Source organism: Panthera pardus, unplaced genomic scaffold (assembly GCF_024362965.1).
Source record: "Panthera pardus isolate Hobbes unplaced genomic scaffold, ASM2436296v1 HiC_scaffold_24, whole genome shotgun sequence".
Lineage (NCBI taxonomy): Eukaryota > Metazoa > Chordata > Mammalia > Carnivora > Felidae > Panthera > Panthera pardus.
In genome coordinates, this window is record NW_026526810.1 from 11,594,373 (window position 1) to 11,610,792 (window position 16,420).

Genomic DNA, 16,420 nt, shown 5'->3' on the forward strand with positions numbered 1-16,420 from the left:
TTTGCCTTTTAAAACCTAAAATGGCATAATTCTGGATTTGCTGTTCTTCAAAAAAATTTTACTTTATTTTATTTTAGTGTGTTTGTGCAAGCACGTGAGTTGGGGAGGGGCAGAGAGAGAGGGAGAGATCCCTAAACAGGCTCCATGATGAGCATGGAGTCCAACTCAGGGCTCTATCTCACAAACCTGGGATCATGACCTGGGCCAAAATCAGGAGTGGGATGTTCAACTGAGCCACCCAGGCATCCCTTGTTCTTCAATTTTTTCTGAATTTTTAAAGTTTATTTATTTATTTTGAGAGAGACTGAGACAGCATACGCAAGGGAGGGGCAGAGAGAGGGGGAGAGACAGAACCCCAAGCAGGCTCCACACTGTCAGCACATATCCCAATGCGGGGCTCGAACTCACAAAATCATGAGATCATGGCCTGAGCTGAAACCGAGAGTTGGACGCTTAACCAACTGAGCCACCCAGGTGCCCCTTCAATTTTTTAATTATAATCTTTTAAAAATGTCAAGTCCTTGGGGTGCCTGCGTAGTTCAGTCAGTTGAGCATCCAACTTCGTCTCAGGTCATGATCTCATGCATGGTTCGCAAGTTCAAGCCCCATGATGGGCTCTGTGCTGACAGCTCAGAGCATGGAGCGTGCAGATTCTGTGTCTCTGTCTCTGTCTCTCTGTCTCTCTCAAAAAGTAAACAAACATTAAACATAAAAATAAATAAATAAATAAAAATGTCAAATCCAACAGAACTATGGATTATTAAAAGTTTTTCATTGCAAAGCCTATCTTCCCATCTCACCCCCAATCTCATTTCTCTCGCCAGAGTAATAGATTGGTGAGGATCATTCTAGTTCTTTGTTTTGCAATAGGTATATATATTTTGAACGTAGATAAATGGGTCATAATAAATGTATTGTTTTGAGGCTGTATTGTTTGTATTTAAGAATAGGTCTTTGGGGGGCGCCTGGGTGGCGCAGTCGGTTAAGCGTCCGACTTCAGCCAGGTCACGATCTCGCAGTCCGTGAGTTCGAGCCCCGCGTCAGGCTCTGGGCTGATGGCTCGGAGCCTGGAGCCTGTTTCCGATTCTGTGTCTCCCTCTCTCTCTGCCCCTCCCCCGTTCATGCTCTGTCTCTCTCTGTCCCAAAAATAAATAAAAAACGTTGAAAAAAAAAAAATTAAAAAAAAAAAAAAAGAATAGGTCTTTGGCAGCAGCAGTAGTAACACTGCTAGGAATTTCCCCCAAGGGATCCAGGAGTGCTGATGCATAGGGGCACTTGTACCCCAATGTTTATAGCAGCACTTTCAACAATAGCCAAATTATGGAAAGAGCCTAAATGTCCATCAACTGACGAATGGATGAAGAAATTGTGGTTTATATACACAATGGAATACTATGTGCCAACGAGAAAGAATGAAATCTGGCCTTTTGTAGCAACATGGATGGAACTGGAGAGTGTTATGCTAAGTGAGATAAGTCATACAGAGAAGGACAGATTCCATATGTTTTCACTCCTATGTGGATCCTGAGAAACTTAACAGAAGACCATGGGGGAGGGGAAGGAAAAAAATGGTTAGAGAGGGAGGGAGCCAAAACATAAGAGACTCCTAAAAACTGAGAACAAACTGAGGGTTTATGAGGGGGGGAGGGAGGGGTAGGGGGTGATGGGTATTGAGGAGGGTACCTGTTGGGATGAGCACTGGGTGTTGTATGGAAACAAATTTGACAATAAATTTCATATTTAAATAAATAAATAAACATTAAAAATAAAAAGAAAGAAAAAATAGGTCTTTGGTCTCTTCCTCCTTCTGTACATGTAGAACTGCCTCATTCTAGTAAAGGGCTGCATGCCATTTCATAGTAGAAATACACCATTATTAATTTTTTACAGCGTCAACCCAACAGACATTGAAATTTCCCCAAATTTAGTTATTGCCAGCACTGCTGCAGTAAATGATCCTGAACATGTGGTGTTATGCATGGTGTAAGGATTTGTGTCAGCTATGTTTTTAACTGTGAAATTGTTGAGTCAGAGGGTGACCCATTGATGGACACCAGTCAGTGCCCTGTATAAACATGGTCCCTGTTCCATACTTCTATCAATAGTGTGTGATGGGTCCCTTTTTCCCATACTCTAACCCAGATGGAATATTATCAATGTTTTTACATTTTTGACAATCTGATAGATTTTAAAATGTCATCTCGTTGTTTGAATTTGCATTTCCATGCCCAATACTTCATGGTTTACCAGCCATTTATATTTCTTCTGTGAATTCCTTTTATAAATACCATTTGCCCATTTATTCTATTAGGCTATTCTTTTTTCTTTGATCAATTTTTAGAAATTTGTTACAATTTAAAACTTGAATGTCTTTTATTCATATTACAAATATTTTCTCTCTAAGTTTACCTCATCATTAAACCTTGCAAATGATGTCATTAATATATAGAAGTTTTAAAAATTATAGGTATTTAAATCTGTCAGTGTTTTTATTATGGCCAGTGGATTTGGTATTCTGCTTATGACATTACATATCAAATATGAAGATATACCCCTATATATTTTTTCTAATACTTTTATAATTTTATTTTTCTGCACTTGATTCTTTAATGCAGCTGGATTTTATTTTTGTATATAGTGATGTTTTAGGAATATAAGTATATTATTTTTTAATAGTAGTACCTTCATTTATTGAACATTCTAGTCTGTCTCTGCTGGTGATGGTCCTCTATTATGTGATAAATTCCGAAATAATCATGAATCTGTTCCAAGACTTGTCGTTTTCCATCCATCTATTTGTCTACTCTGGCTATCAATATCACAATATTTTAATTACTGTAACTTTATAGAATATTTTGATATCTAGCACATCAAGATCTTGTCATTTTTATTTTTCCAACACTTTTGGCTATTCTATATTTTAAACAGAATCCATTTTGTACATTCCATAGAAATCCTTTAGGATTTTTGTTCATATTTTATTCAATTTGTGCATCATTTGGGACAGACTCTACCTCTTTATAAAACTGAACATTTCCAGTGAAGCTCATGGAGTTTTTCAGACTTCTTAAACGTTGTTCAGTAAATTGGTTTCCATTTTTTCATGTAGAATTTATACTCTTTTTCCTATAGTAGATTTAAAATATTTCATTTGGTGTTGTTTTGAATAGCATTTCCCCCCCATTACAATTATAAATACTAATTGGGAAGTATATGCCTTTGTGTGTGGCAGTGAGGTGCTGGGGGAATAAAGGAGTGACTAAAAAGTATTTCTTCATTTGCTTTCATGGAAGTACTTATACCCCATCTTCATCATCTTTTATTTATTTATTTTTTTTGTAAACTCTGTGTCATGGATACTACTGATAATTCTTCAAGGTCTTCTATTTAAAATTTTTTTTAATGTTTATTTATTTTTGAAGGAGAGAGAGAGAGACAGAGAGAGAGAGAGACAGAGCATGAGCAGGGGAGGGGGAGAGAGAGAGGGAGACACAGAATCTGAAGTGGGCTGCAGGCTCTGAGCTGTCAGTACAGAGCCAGACACGGGGCTCGAACTCATGAGCCCTGAGATTATGACCTGAGCCAAAGTGGGACACTTAACCAACTGAGCCACCCAGGCACCCCAAGTTCTTCTATTGTTTTATCATCATTTATTAATCCAGTGATTCATAACTGGAGATGGGGTGGATACACCTTCTGAGGAGGCACATCAAATATACTTCAGTATTAGGAAATATTTCACACATACAAAGAATATGTATAATGTCTACATAGGGGATAAAAAATAATACAATGAACCCTCCTCTATCCACCACTCAGCTTAAAAAATTAAATATCACCAAGTCTTCGAATGCCTTTTGAAGGTCTTTCTGATCTCATTCTCTTTCTTCTCTTGAGGAAGTAAGAAATATCTTGAGCTATTTATCACTTTCTTGCTTTTCATCATTACTACACGTATATGCATTGGGGCAGTTTTTAAATTCACACACACAGATATTTTAACATGGTTTTCCTTCCATCTCAAGCCCTCTCAATGAGAATCTTTGCCATAAAGAAACACTGTAACTCTGGGAAAATGTGGAGTACTCCAGAGACTGAGTTTGAAAATCATTAAACCTTTGTCATTAATCCCTTTGAATTTTATCTTGTATTACTGAAGCACTTAGGTTTCTTCTTAACTTTTTTATCCCATTTCATAGGTATGTTTACTTCTCCACTGGTCCCACACTTTCTTAATGATCGTAGCTTTAAGATAGGCTGTTTAAAAAATTGCCATGGAAAATTATCTTTATTAATCTTTTTAAATCTCTTATTAAAACAGGAAATATGTATCAATACAGAAAAGTACCAAAAACATTAGTGAATAATAATCTATTAAATCTTTACAAGGTGAAAATTCCTGTCATCAGATTGAGAAATAGAACATTTCTACCACTCTTAGAAAGTTCCCCATATGTCCCCTCTTGATTACAAATACTGAATAACATGTCCAAATAAAATAGGCTTTGTTTTAATATCTGGAAATGCATTATGCTTTTTTGTTTTAAAATTTTCTTCATTAATATTAGCTTTTCATTCCTCAAGAAGAATTTTATATTAATGCTCTTAGGTCACTCAAAAGGTCATCTTGAGCACAGATTGAAAATACATTACACTTGTAAATTAATTTGGGAAGAAATTTCATCTTTACAATATTCAACCTTTCCAATCAAGAGCTCAGTATCTTTCTACATTTGTTAAAATTTTATTTTATTTTCCTTATTAGAGTTCAAAGCTTTTGTGCTCACTTCAGCAGCACATATACTAGAGTTCATATACTAGCTTTCTCAACAAATCCTGCTTTTTTATGGTAAGTTCATTCTTATGTGTATGTTAATATTTTTTTAGTAACTAAAAGTATTGCTTCTCTGAGAGTCTGTAAAAAAGAATCTTTGTATATTAAAATTAAAATCTGCACAGTGAAGGAAACAATCAACAAAACTCAAAGGCAATCTAAATGGGAGAAGATATTTGCAAATGACATATCCAATAAAGGGTTAGAATCCAAAATATATAAAGAACTTAGACAAATCAACACCCAAAACCAAGTAATCCAATTAAAAAATGGGCAGAAAACATGAATAGACATTTCTCCAAAGACATCTAGATGGCCAACAGCCACATGAAAAGATGCTCAACATCACTCATCATCAGGGGAATGCAAATCAAAACTGCAATGAGATGTCACCTCACACCTAACAGAATGGCTAAAATCAAAAACACACTAATTGCTTCTTTAGTTTTGGTGAGGGTGTGGAGAAAAAGGAACCCTCTTGCACTGTTGGTGGGAATCCAAACTGGTGCAGCCACTGTGGAAAGCAGTATGGAAGTTTCTCAAAAAGTTAAAAACTGAGCTACCTTACACTCCAGTAATCCAGCTATTGGGTATTTACCCCCAAAATACAAAAACACTAATTCAAAGGGATATATGCACCCCTATGTTTATAGCAGCATTATTTATAATAGCCAAATTATGGAAGCAACCCAAGTGTCCACTGATAGATGAATGGATGAATGAAGAAGATTAAGGAGATATGATGTGGAATATATATATTCAGCCATAAAAAAGAATGAAATCTTGCCATTTGCAAAGACATGGATGAATCTAGAGAGTATAAATGCTAAGTGAAATAAGTCAGTAAGAGAAAGACAAATACCATATGATTTCACTCATATGTGGAATTTAAGAAACAAACAGAAAACGATAAAGAAAAGAGAGGGAGAGAAAGAAACCAAGAAATAAACTCTTAACTGTACAGAACAAACTAGAAGGGAGTGGGGGTTGGTTTAAATAGGTGATGGGGATTAAGAAGTGCACTTGCTGTGATGAGCATTGGGTGAAGTATGGAAGTGATGAATTGCTATATGATATATCTGAAACTAATATTATACTTATGTTAACTATACTGGAATTTATAATAAAATAAAATTTTGTAAAAGGAATCTTTGTTAGGATGCGTTTGTTTAGGATTTTGGTCTCATACTCACCCTAAATGCTACATGTTTCTTCTTTTTTCTTGCTTTTTTTTTATTAAGGTATAATTGACATATAATATTATATTAGTTTCAAGGGTACAACATGATTCTATATTTGTATAGATTGCAAAATGATCACCACAATGAGTTAACATCCATCAACATATGATTCAATATTTGTATATATTGTGAAATGATCACCACAATAAGTCTAGCTAACATCTATCACTATACATAGGTAATTTTTGACAGTGTGGTAAAGCAGTCTTCCAGAAAGAAAAGCTACTGATTTCTCTGTGATTATTTTTCTTAGCTGGTTAGAAGGTGTCTTTTTGAAAATGTTCAAACAGAACTACCTAGTTTGTGGAATAGATCAAGATCAAATGAGAGTAAGAAAAGGCTCTTTCAAGCTGTAAAATAATATGTGAATATTACTTATTCTTGCTATTGTTTGAATTGGTCTTAAAGTCTTTAGCCAATATTCATCAGAGAAGGCTATGTCATGCTGTAGCAATAAATGAACCCTGTAACAAACAAAAGTTTGTTTCTTGCTCATATAAGGTCCACTGAGAGCTGGTTCTTGCCACCTGGTGACTCAGCAATCCAAACTGTCCATTTGTCTCAGGTCACTGAAGTAGGGGAAGAGAGGGATGGAGAACACACACTGTCTCTTATTTCTTATCCTGGAAGGAAAGCACATCACTTGTGCTCACAATCCATTGGCCAGAGTTAGTCATACCTAATAGCAAGGGAGGCTGGGAAATGTTGGGAAGCTCAAGGATGGTAGGTAGGTGAGTATCAACTGTTCCCATGACACCAGCAAAGTCACGGTAAATAAACTCATGTGTGTGGTCTCGTGCCCTCACTGAGGAGTTTCAGCCACAAAGGACTGGCCTTGCAGCTGCTGACAGTGTGTGGGAAAGTGTGCTGAGCCCAAACAAGCTCTGGGGCCCATGGTCTATTTCCTGGATTTCTCATTCACACCCTTTGTTCTTTCTGACTTTAGCTTCTGTGTGTAAATATGCCTAGGTCACTCAATCCCTTGGCTTAGTCATCATCTCTAATTCCTCATGGGGCAATGGGTGGTTTCTAAGGCAGTGTCTTCAGTGCCTTGGGACCAGGGCAGGTCAGGCTCAGGCAGCCACCTGGAAGTCCCTGTGAGAGCAAAGGATACCAGTTTCAGGGCTTCACTCTTGTGTCTACAAGCAACAGAAACACATTCAAATTCAGACTTTTCTCTCACTTCCCACATCCAATGTCAGGAAGCCCTGTTGGTCCTCATGTGGTATAGATCCAGAACTGCTGCTGATCTGAGCATCAGTACTTCACACCTGAATATGGCAACCGTAATTCACATGGCCCAGCCATTCTCTTCTTTTTCTCCCATCTGGTCTCAAAAAGTGGCCAGGATGAATGTTTTAAAGCCTAAGTCAGCTGGTGACATTCTTCTGTTCATGCCCCCCAGGGGCTGCCCGGGTCCCCCAGCCCCTTACTTCTCTTGCCCCCTTCTCCATAGCTCTGCCCTTTGCTCACGTGGCTCCAGCTCTCTGGTCTCTTTGCTGTTGGTCAAACATCCCAGAAGTGGTCCCATGTGGGGTTTTGCACTTGCTGTGCCTTCTGCCAGAAGCAGCCTTCCCTCAGGTAGTATCACCTTCATCTCCTTAACCCAACAAGGATTCACCTGACCATCCTATTTAATATTACAACTTACTTCCCCACTCTCTAGGCCCCCAATCCCCTCCCTCTATTCTACTCTCAGCCTTCTAGCACCTGTAACTCTACATACTATATAATTGACCTACTTGTTATACTTATTGCTTATTGTCTGTTTCCTCCTTTTAGAATGCACACTCCATGAAAACAGGGTCTTTTTTAATGTTGTTCTCTGATATAGGCCAAGCACATAGAATTATGCCTGGTACCTAGTTGATGCCTGATAAATACCTTTTTTTTTTTTAATTTTAGAGACACAGCACAAGTGGGAGAGAGGGGGCAGAGGGAGAGAGAGAGTGAGAGAGAGAGGGAGAGAGAGGGAATCTTAAGCAGTCTCCATGTTCATCTTGGAGCCCAATGTCAGGCTCAATCCCATAACCTTCAGGTCAAAAACCATGACCTGAGCTGAAAGCAAGAGTCAGATGCTCAACTGACTGAGCCACCCAGGTGCCCCTGATAAATACTTTTTTGAATAAACGAATGAACAAATACAGCTCAAGTGAAATATTTTCTTAAAATAAGACTACAAAGGGCTCATGGGAATCTAAGAAGGGGTCCCCTCAACTAGTGGAGATCAATTACAGACCAGGGTAGCTGCCCTGAGTCTCTGTGTCAGGTCTGGCAGGGTCCGCATCATAGATTCTTGGCTCACTGGCTCCTCTGTGCTCCTTCTACCCTTTCTGCCTGGTCTTTCTGGCCAGTCCCTCTACCTGCAGGTGTCTGGACCTAGGGACTGATGGATGAGGTTGCAGTGACCTTGGGCTGCAGCCATAGAGGTGGGACAACATGTGGCACCCAGAGTGGCCTAGATTCTGAAATAAGGGCTTCTTATTGCATTGGCCTCTTCTATGCCAATTCACAGGCAAAGGCAAGACTCTACCTTAGTAGTCTTTCCCTCAAGTCCTTCCAGAACTTTCCATTTGCTTTAATACCAATAATTACTGTCTTGCTTTGCTCCTGCTTGCTTATCTGTCCCCCCAAACAGTGTAAACCTTGTAGTGTGGAGACGTCTTTTGTCGTCCCTGTATCCACAAGGTTAGCACCGTAACTGCAGGTAGCAGGCACTCAATAAATATTTGCACATCAATGAATGAATGAATGACAGTGTGGGGTGAGACAGAGCTCACAGGTGGGTGCAGGGCCAAATCCAACTGGAGTTGAGTTAAACACAAACAAGGGTGCTAAATTCTAGGCAGGCCCTGGCCCTTGGCTACCTGCATTTCTGCTGGCCAGCATGTCAGAGGCCCAGGGCCATTGCTGTTCCCTATCACTGGGGCCATCCCCATCAGAGAGGCATGCAGTGTGCTAGTAACACCTCCTACCTTTTGTATTCTCAGGAAATGTTGGTGCCTTCATCTCTATGCATTAACACCCACCCTCCTAAAACTTGGCAAGAGACCTAAGGAAACTCAAGACAGGTTTTAAACTCTATCAATTCTGAAGAAGGGAAGGGTTTTTTCCTCTGAGGACTATTTGTGAATAGATGGCTCATGAATGTGTTGGAGAGAGAGGACTCTGCACTTCTGGAAAATCATAAGAAGCATGGATTGCTATAGGTTCGGTAGTATCCACCGATAAGCTATCAGGTTCAGAAGCTGTGTCTGGGGTTTTTACATTCTGCAATTTTCTCCACAGCCTTATGAGCCAGGCTGGGGGTGGGATCTGCCTTCTTCAGATGGAGCTAGGGGCCAGCCTCAGGGGTTCTGAGGGACTTGCCATAGTGGAAGGGGATAGCCACAATAAGGCCTCCACTCCAGCTCTCCTATAATTCCATGTGACGGGGGCTGAGCTGGAGCTGGGGACACATAGCCCTGAATAAGACAAGATCCCCCAGCCTGGAACCCACAGGACCAGTGGTTCTCAAAGAAGGGCCCAAAGACCACCTGCAACAAGACCACCTGGTGTGTTTGTTAAAATGTACATTCTTGGGCCCCCAAATCAGAATCTTGGGCATGGAACCAAGCAAGCCACCTTTTTATGATGTTGCCGTAATTTTGTGCACACTGGAGTTTGGGCACCTTTGGGATGCGTATGGGAGAGAGTGACTAATGGGCAGACAATCACAATGTGGAGTGACAAATGCAACAGTGGAGGTGTGTCCAAACTATTCTGGAAGGAAAGATTGGGTGATCATGGTCAACTCCCATGACATGATATTGGCATTGGGTTTCAGTGTGAATAGGCATGTTGCCAGCTGGAGAACTGGGGAAAGAGGGCTCCCTAGCAATGGAACAGCATGAGGAAGGGCATGGTAGGAACAGCACAGTGTGATCTGGGACTAGGCAGTAGGTCAGTGTGGCTGAGGCAGAGGGAGAGGGGCATGGGGAAAGCTGGCAGGGGAAGATGACCAGATAGGCGGAGGCCAGACAGTGTCCATCCAAACAGTGAATGATCAGACACAGGGTCCCAGGCTTCCCTGGGGATCTGGAGGCAGACAACAGATGGATAGGATGGAGAGATACCACTGGGGTAGACATGGGCATGAAGACAGCCCTCAAGATGGAGGTAAGACAAGTGCAGGCCTGACTGGAGGTTGTGTGGATGGAGAGGTGAAGAGGGCTTGAGGAAATGGGGAGACAGATGCCAGAAGCCTCTAGCAGACAGGCTGGGAGAGGGGTCAGGGATCCCAGCTGAGGTGACTGGACAATCTGGAACCCTGGCAGGGGACACCCAGAGGTATTTTGAGAAAGAGAGGTCAGTAGAAGATAATTCCACTTTGAAAATGGAAATGCCAGTCTGGAGCATGTTTATCAAGCAGCTACTACGTGCCTGGAATGTCACTAATCATCTGTAGGCACTAGTTTAAATCTGAGGAGCCTGGATGTGTGTGGGAGGCAAATGGGGAAGAAATCACAACTGTGACAAGCTAACCTCAAGGACTGGCCTCAGCAGAAATCTCTGCCACCTTCACTGTAGACAAAATGCCTCTGTGAAGGGCCTACTTTGCCTGTCAGCTGCTGGGGATCATGCAGTCTGTGGGGTCTAGACAAGCCGGTGTGGTTGTTGTAGGTGTACTCTTGGGCACTCCTCGGAGTCAGGAGGAGTGAAGACCCCAGACCCTGAACCCTGGACCACATAGCCACGGGAACTGAACCAAGTCACAGAAATAGTTGCTCACTCCCATTTGTCTTGCAAGTTCTGGAAAGGCTCTGGCTCATCTCAGTTCTTAGTAATGGGGCGAAAGGCAAGGCAGGCTGGGTGCCTTTCTCTGCAGCAGATAAGGTGAGCTGTGGGAGCTGCCATGACCTTCCCCTTGGGTGAGTGGCGGGCCAGCTCAACCAGGAGCCCTCTGGCGAGCAGGGTACCTTCAGTGGAGCTGGCTTGTGGAACAATGGACAAGGGGTCTCAGGAGAGCCCTGGAGAGGCCTGTTCTCAACCCCCTCAACAGAGATGTAGTGGGGCTCTCTGTCTGCTCTGGAGATAAGTGAAATTCTCTGGACCAGGCTGAGTCTGAGGGCTTCATCACATGGAAACTTAGCCTGTCCACCTACCACCGAACACAGAGGGACCCCTTCCCAATCCCCGTCAGCCTGTCCAGGACTCGTTTTCAGATCCTATGGACAGACTCCTTTATGAGTTGAATTGTGTTCCTCCAAAACGGAAGTTGATGTTCTGACCCCCAGTACCTTAGAATGTGACTTCATTTGGAGATAGGATTGTTGCAGTTGTAAGTGCTTAAGATCATACTGAAGTGGAGTGGGACCTTAATCCTATATGAATGGTATCTTTTTAGAGGGGGAAATTTGGACACACACACACACACACACGGAGTCTTGAAGATGAGGGCAGAGATGGTGGTAATGCTTCTATAAACCAAAGAATGCCTGAGACCACCAGCAGCCAGGATAGACGCTGAGAGCAGATGCTCCCTCGTGGTCCTCAGAAGGAAGCAGCCTTGCCAGCACCTTGATTTCAGACTTTCAGCCTCCAGAGCCCTGAGACAAGACATTTCTATAGCTCAAGCCCCACCTCCTAAAGTCTGTGGTACTTTGTTACTGCTGCCCTAGGAAACTACTTTTTTAAAAATGTTTATTATTTATTTTTGAGAGGCAGAGAAAGAGAGTGCTGGCAGAGGAGGGGCAGACAGAGAGGGGGAGACACAGAAGTGGAAGCAAGCTTCAGGCTCTGAGCTGTCAGCACAGAGCCTGACACAGGGCTCGAACTCATGAGTGGTGAGATCATGACCTGAGCCGAAGTTGGATGTTTAACCAATTGAGCCACGCAGGCGCCCTGTAAACTACTTAATACAGTCTCCATTCTGTGCAACATGAGTGAGTGAAATGTCTAAGAACACGGAACCTTCAGAAAGCAAGAATAGGGATCTTTGTTCCTCTGCTGAGAGGGGTGAGGCTGCTGCCTCACATGGTAGGAAAAGCTGCTGACCTTCACTGAGCTCGTTCTCCGGGCCAGCCCTCACACACAGTTATCCTTCCTTTACCAATGAGGAAACTGAGTCACAAGTCCCAAAGCTAGTGAGAGGTGGAGTCCTGTTTGACTCCAAAACCTTTGTTTTTAACAGTTAGAGAAGCTGCCTCTGAATAAGCAAGGCTCATCAAGCATTGAAGGCAAGAAGTATGAGAAGCCTGGCTAGAGGTTTATCAATTTTGTTTATTTTTTCAAAAAACTGGCTCTTGGTTTCATTGATCTGTTCTACAGTTTTTTTTTAAGATTCTATATTGTTTTTTCTGCTCTGCTCTTTATTATTTCTCTTCTTCTGCTGGGTTTGGGGTGTCTTTGTTGTTCTGCTTCTATTTCCTTTAGGTGTGCTATTAGATTTTGTATTTGGGATTTTTCTTGTTTCTTGAGATAGGCCTGGACTGCAATGTATTTTCCTCTCAGGACTGCCTTTGCTGCATCCCAAAGCTTTTGGATTGTTGTATTTTCATTTTCATTTGTTTCCATATATTTTTAAATTTCTTCTCTAATTGCCTGGTTGACCCACTCATTCTTTAGTAGGGTGTTCTTCAACCTCCATGCTTTTGGAGGCTTTCCAGACTTTTTCCTGTGGTTGATTTCAAGCTTCATAGCATTGTGGTCTGAAAGTATGCATGGTATGATCTCAATTCTTGTATATTTATGAAGGGCTGTTTTGTGACCCAGTATGTGATCTGTCTTGGAGAATGTTCCACGTGCACTTGAGAAGAAAGTATATTCTGTTGCTTTGGGATGCAGAGTTCTAAATATATCTGTCAAGTCCATCTGATCCAATGTATCATTCAGAGCCCTTGTTTCTTTATTGATCCTGTGTCTAGATGATCTATCCATTGTTGTAAGTGGAGTATTAAAGTCCCCTGCAATTACCACATTCTTATCAATAAGGTTGCTTATGTTTGTGATTGTTTTATATATTTGGGGGCTCCTGTATTCGGCGCATAGACATTATGTTAACTCTTACTGATGGATAGACCCTGTAATTATTATATAATGCCCTTCTTCATCTCTTATTACAGCCTTCAATTTAAAGTCTAGTTTGTCTGATATAAGTATGGCTACTCCAGCTTTCTTTTGACTTCCAGTAGCGTGATAGACAGTTCTCCATCCCCTCACTCTCAATCTGAAGGTGTTGTCAGGTCTAAAATGAGTCTCTTGTAGACAGCAAATAGATGGATCTTGTTTTTTTATCCATTCTGATACCCTATGTCTTTTGGTTGGTGCATTTAGTCCATTTACATTCAGTGTTATTATAGAAAGATATGGGTTTAGAGTCATTGTGATGTCTGTAGGTTTCATGCTTGTAGTGATGTCTCTGGTACTTTGTCTCACAGGATCCCCCTCAGGATCGCTTGTAAGGCTGGTTTAGTGGTGATGAATTCCTTCAGTTTTTGTTTGTTTGGGAAGACCTTTATCTCTCCTTCTATTCTAAATGAGAGACTTGGATAGAGGATTCTCGGCTGCATATTTTTTCTGTTCATCACATTGAAGATTTCCTGCCATTCCTTTCTGGCCTGCCAAGTTTCAGTAGATAGATCCATCACTATTCTTTTCAGCCTCCCTTTATATGTTAGAGCATGTTTATCCCTAGCTGCTTTCAGAATTTTCTCTTTATCCTTGTATTTTGCCAGTTTCACTATGATATGTCATGCAGAAGATCGATTCAAGTTACGTCTGAAAGGAGTTCTCTGTGCCTCTTGGATTTCAATGCCTTTTTCCTTCCCCAGATCAGGGAAGTTCTCAGCTATGATTTCTTCAAGTATACCTTCAGTACTTTTCCCTCTCTCTTCCTCCTCTGGAATCCCAATTATGCATATATTATTGTGTTTAATTGTGTCACTTAGTTCTCTAATTCTCCCCTCATACTCCTGGATTTTTTTTATCTCTCTTCTTCTCAGCTTTCTCTTTTTCCATAATTTTATCTTCTAATTCACCTATTCTTTCCTCTGCCTCTTCAATCCGAGCTATGGTCACCTCCGTTTTATTTTGTAGCTCATTTATAGCATTTTTTAATTCCTCATGACTATTTCTTAGTCCCTTGCTCTCTGTAGTAATAGATTCTCTGCTGTCCTCTATACTTTTTTCAAGCCCAGAGATTAATTTTATGACTACTATTTTAAATTCATTTTCTGTTACATTGTTTAAATTGTTTTTGACCAGTTCATTAGCTGTCGCTACTTTGTGGAGTTTCTTTTGAGGAGAATTCTTCCGTTTCGTCATTTTGGATAGTCCCTGGAGTGGCGCGGAACTGCAGGGCTCTTCCCCTGTGCTGTCTGGAGTAACTTGCGTTGGTGGGTGGGGCTGCAGTCAGACCTGATGTCTACCCCCAGCCCACCACTGGGGCCACAGTCAGACTGGTGTGTACCTTATCTTCCCCTCTGCCAGGGGCAGGGCTCACTGTGGAGTGTTGTGGCCCCTGTCTGGGCTACTTGCACACTGCCAAGCTTGTGGTAATCTGGGATCTGGTGTATTAGTCTAGGTGGATCCGCAAGGTGCACAGGGGCGGGAAGGGCAGACTCAGCTCACTTTGCATTCGGTGGTCTGCTTTGGGAGGGGCCCTGCAGCACCAGGAGGGAGGCAGACCCGTTGGAGGGATGGATCCACAGAAGCACAGCATTGGGTGTTTGCCTGGTGCAAGCAAGTTCCCTGAATGGAACCGGTTCCCTTTGGGATTTTGGCTGGGGGATGGGCAAGGGAGATGGCACTGGCGAGCGCCTTTGTTCCCCGCCAAGCTGAGCTCTGTCCTCCGGGGCTCAACAACTCTCCCTCCCGTTGTCCTCTAGCCTTCCCGCCCTCGGAGCAGAGCTGTTGACTTATAACATTCCAGATGTTAAGTCCCGCTGGCTATCAGAACACACTCCGTCCGGCCCCTCCATTTTTGCAAGCCAGACTCAGGGGCTCCGCCTTGCCAGGGGAGCTGCCCCTCTACCACCCCAGCTCCCTCCCGCCAGTCCGTGTAGCGTTCACCACCTCTCCGCCCTTCCTATCCTCTTCCGTGGGCCTCTCGTCTATGCTTGGCTCTGGAGAATCTGTTCTGCTAGTCTTCTGGCAGTTTTCTGGGTTATTTAGGCAGATGTGGGTGGAATCTAAGTGGTCAGTAGGACGCGGTGAGCCCAGTGTCCACCTATGCCACTATCTTCCTCTGTCAAGAAGTCAAGAAGTATGGGCTGAACCCACCTGTGTGCCAGACTCTCGCCAGGCGCTGGGGACACAGTGAAAACAAGAAGCACGTGTTCCCGGGCATCTCACAGTTTCCATTCTGGTGGCAGAAACAGAGTCTAAATATAGTTTCACATTAATTATAATTGTAGCAAGTTTATGAAGAAGTACTGATGTCTTAAGAAGGTGTATATGGAAAGCTCAGAGGAAGGGGTCTGTCATGAGGTGATATATGAACTGAACTCCAAAGGACTTACAGAGTTAGATGGAACAATGTGGGTAAGTGATGCAAGAAGGGTGAGGGTGGGAAGAGCGACCCACAAAAGCTGGCGAGCCTAACCTGTGGGAAGCCAAAGATGCAGCTGGAAACACATTGATGAGGTGGAGGGTCTACACTAGGGATGTTTGCTTTATCTCAAGAGTAATGGAGGAAATTTATCAGAGGGTTTATACTCATCACGACTGGTTTATATTTAGAAAGACCTTTCTGCTTGTGCAGAGCATGGGTAGAAGTATGGATAGGTAAGAGGAGGCCTGTTTGGAGGCTCTGGCTCTAGTAAGAATCCGAGCATGAGAGGGTGGAGTCCAGGTTGGGTGGCAGCATTGGGGACCAAGAGAAAAGGGGGTAACTAAAAAAGATGGTTAGTGTCACTAATCACCAGAAAGATGCAAAGCCAAAACACCATGAGATAGCGCCTCACACCTGTCAGGATGACTATTATCAAGGAAAGAAAGAAAGAAAGAAAGAAAGAAAGAAAGAAAGAAAGAAAGAAAGAGAAGGAGGAAGGAGGAAGGGAGGAGGGAGGGAGGAAGAAAGAGAAGGAGGGAGGAATGAAGGAAGAAGGAAAGAAAGAGAAAACAAGTAATGGCCAGGATGTGAAGAAATTGGAAATATTGTGCACTGTTGGTGGGAATGCAAAATGATGCAGCTACTGTAGAAAACAGTATGGCAACTTCCTGCAAAGCTAAAAATAGAAACACCATATGATCTAACAATCCCACTTCTGGTTTTATACCCAAAAGGACTAATATCAGGATTTTGAAGAGATAGTAGAACCCTGGAGTTTATTACAACATTATTCACAGTACTGGAAACAAACTC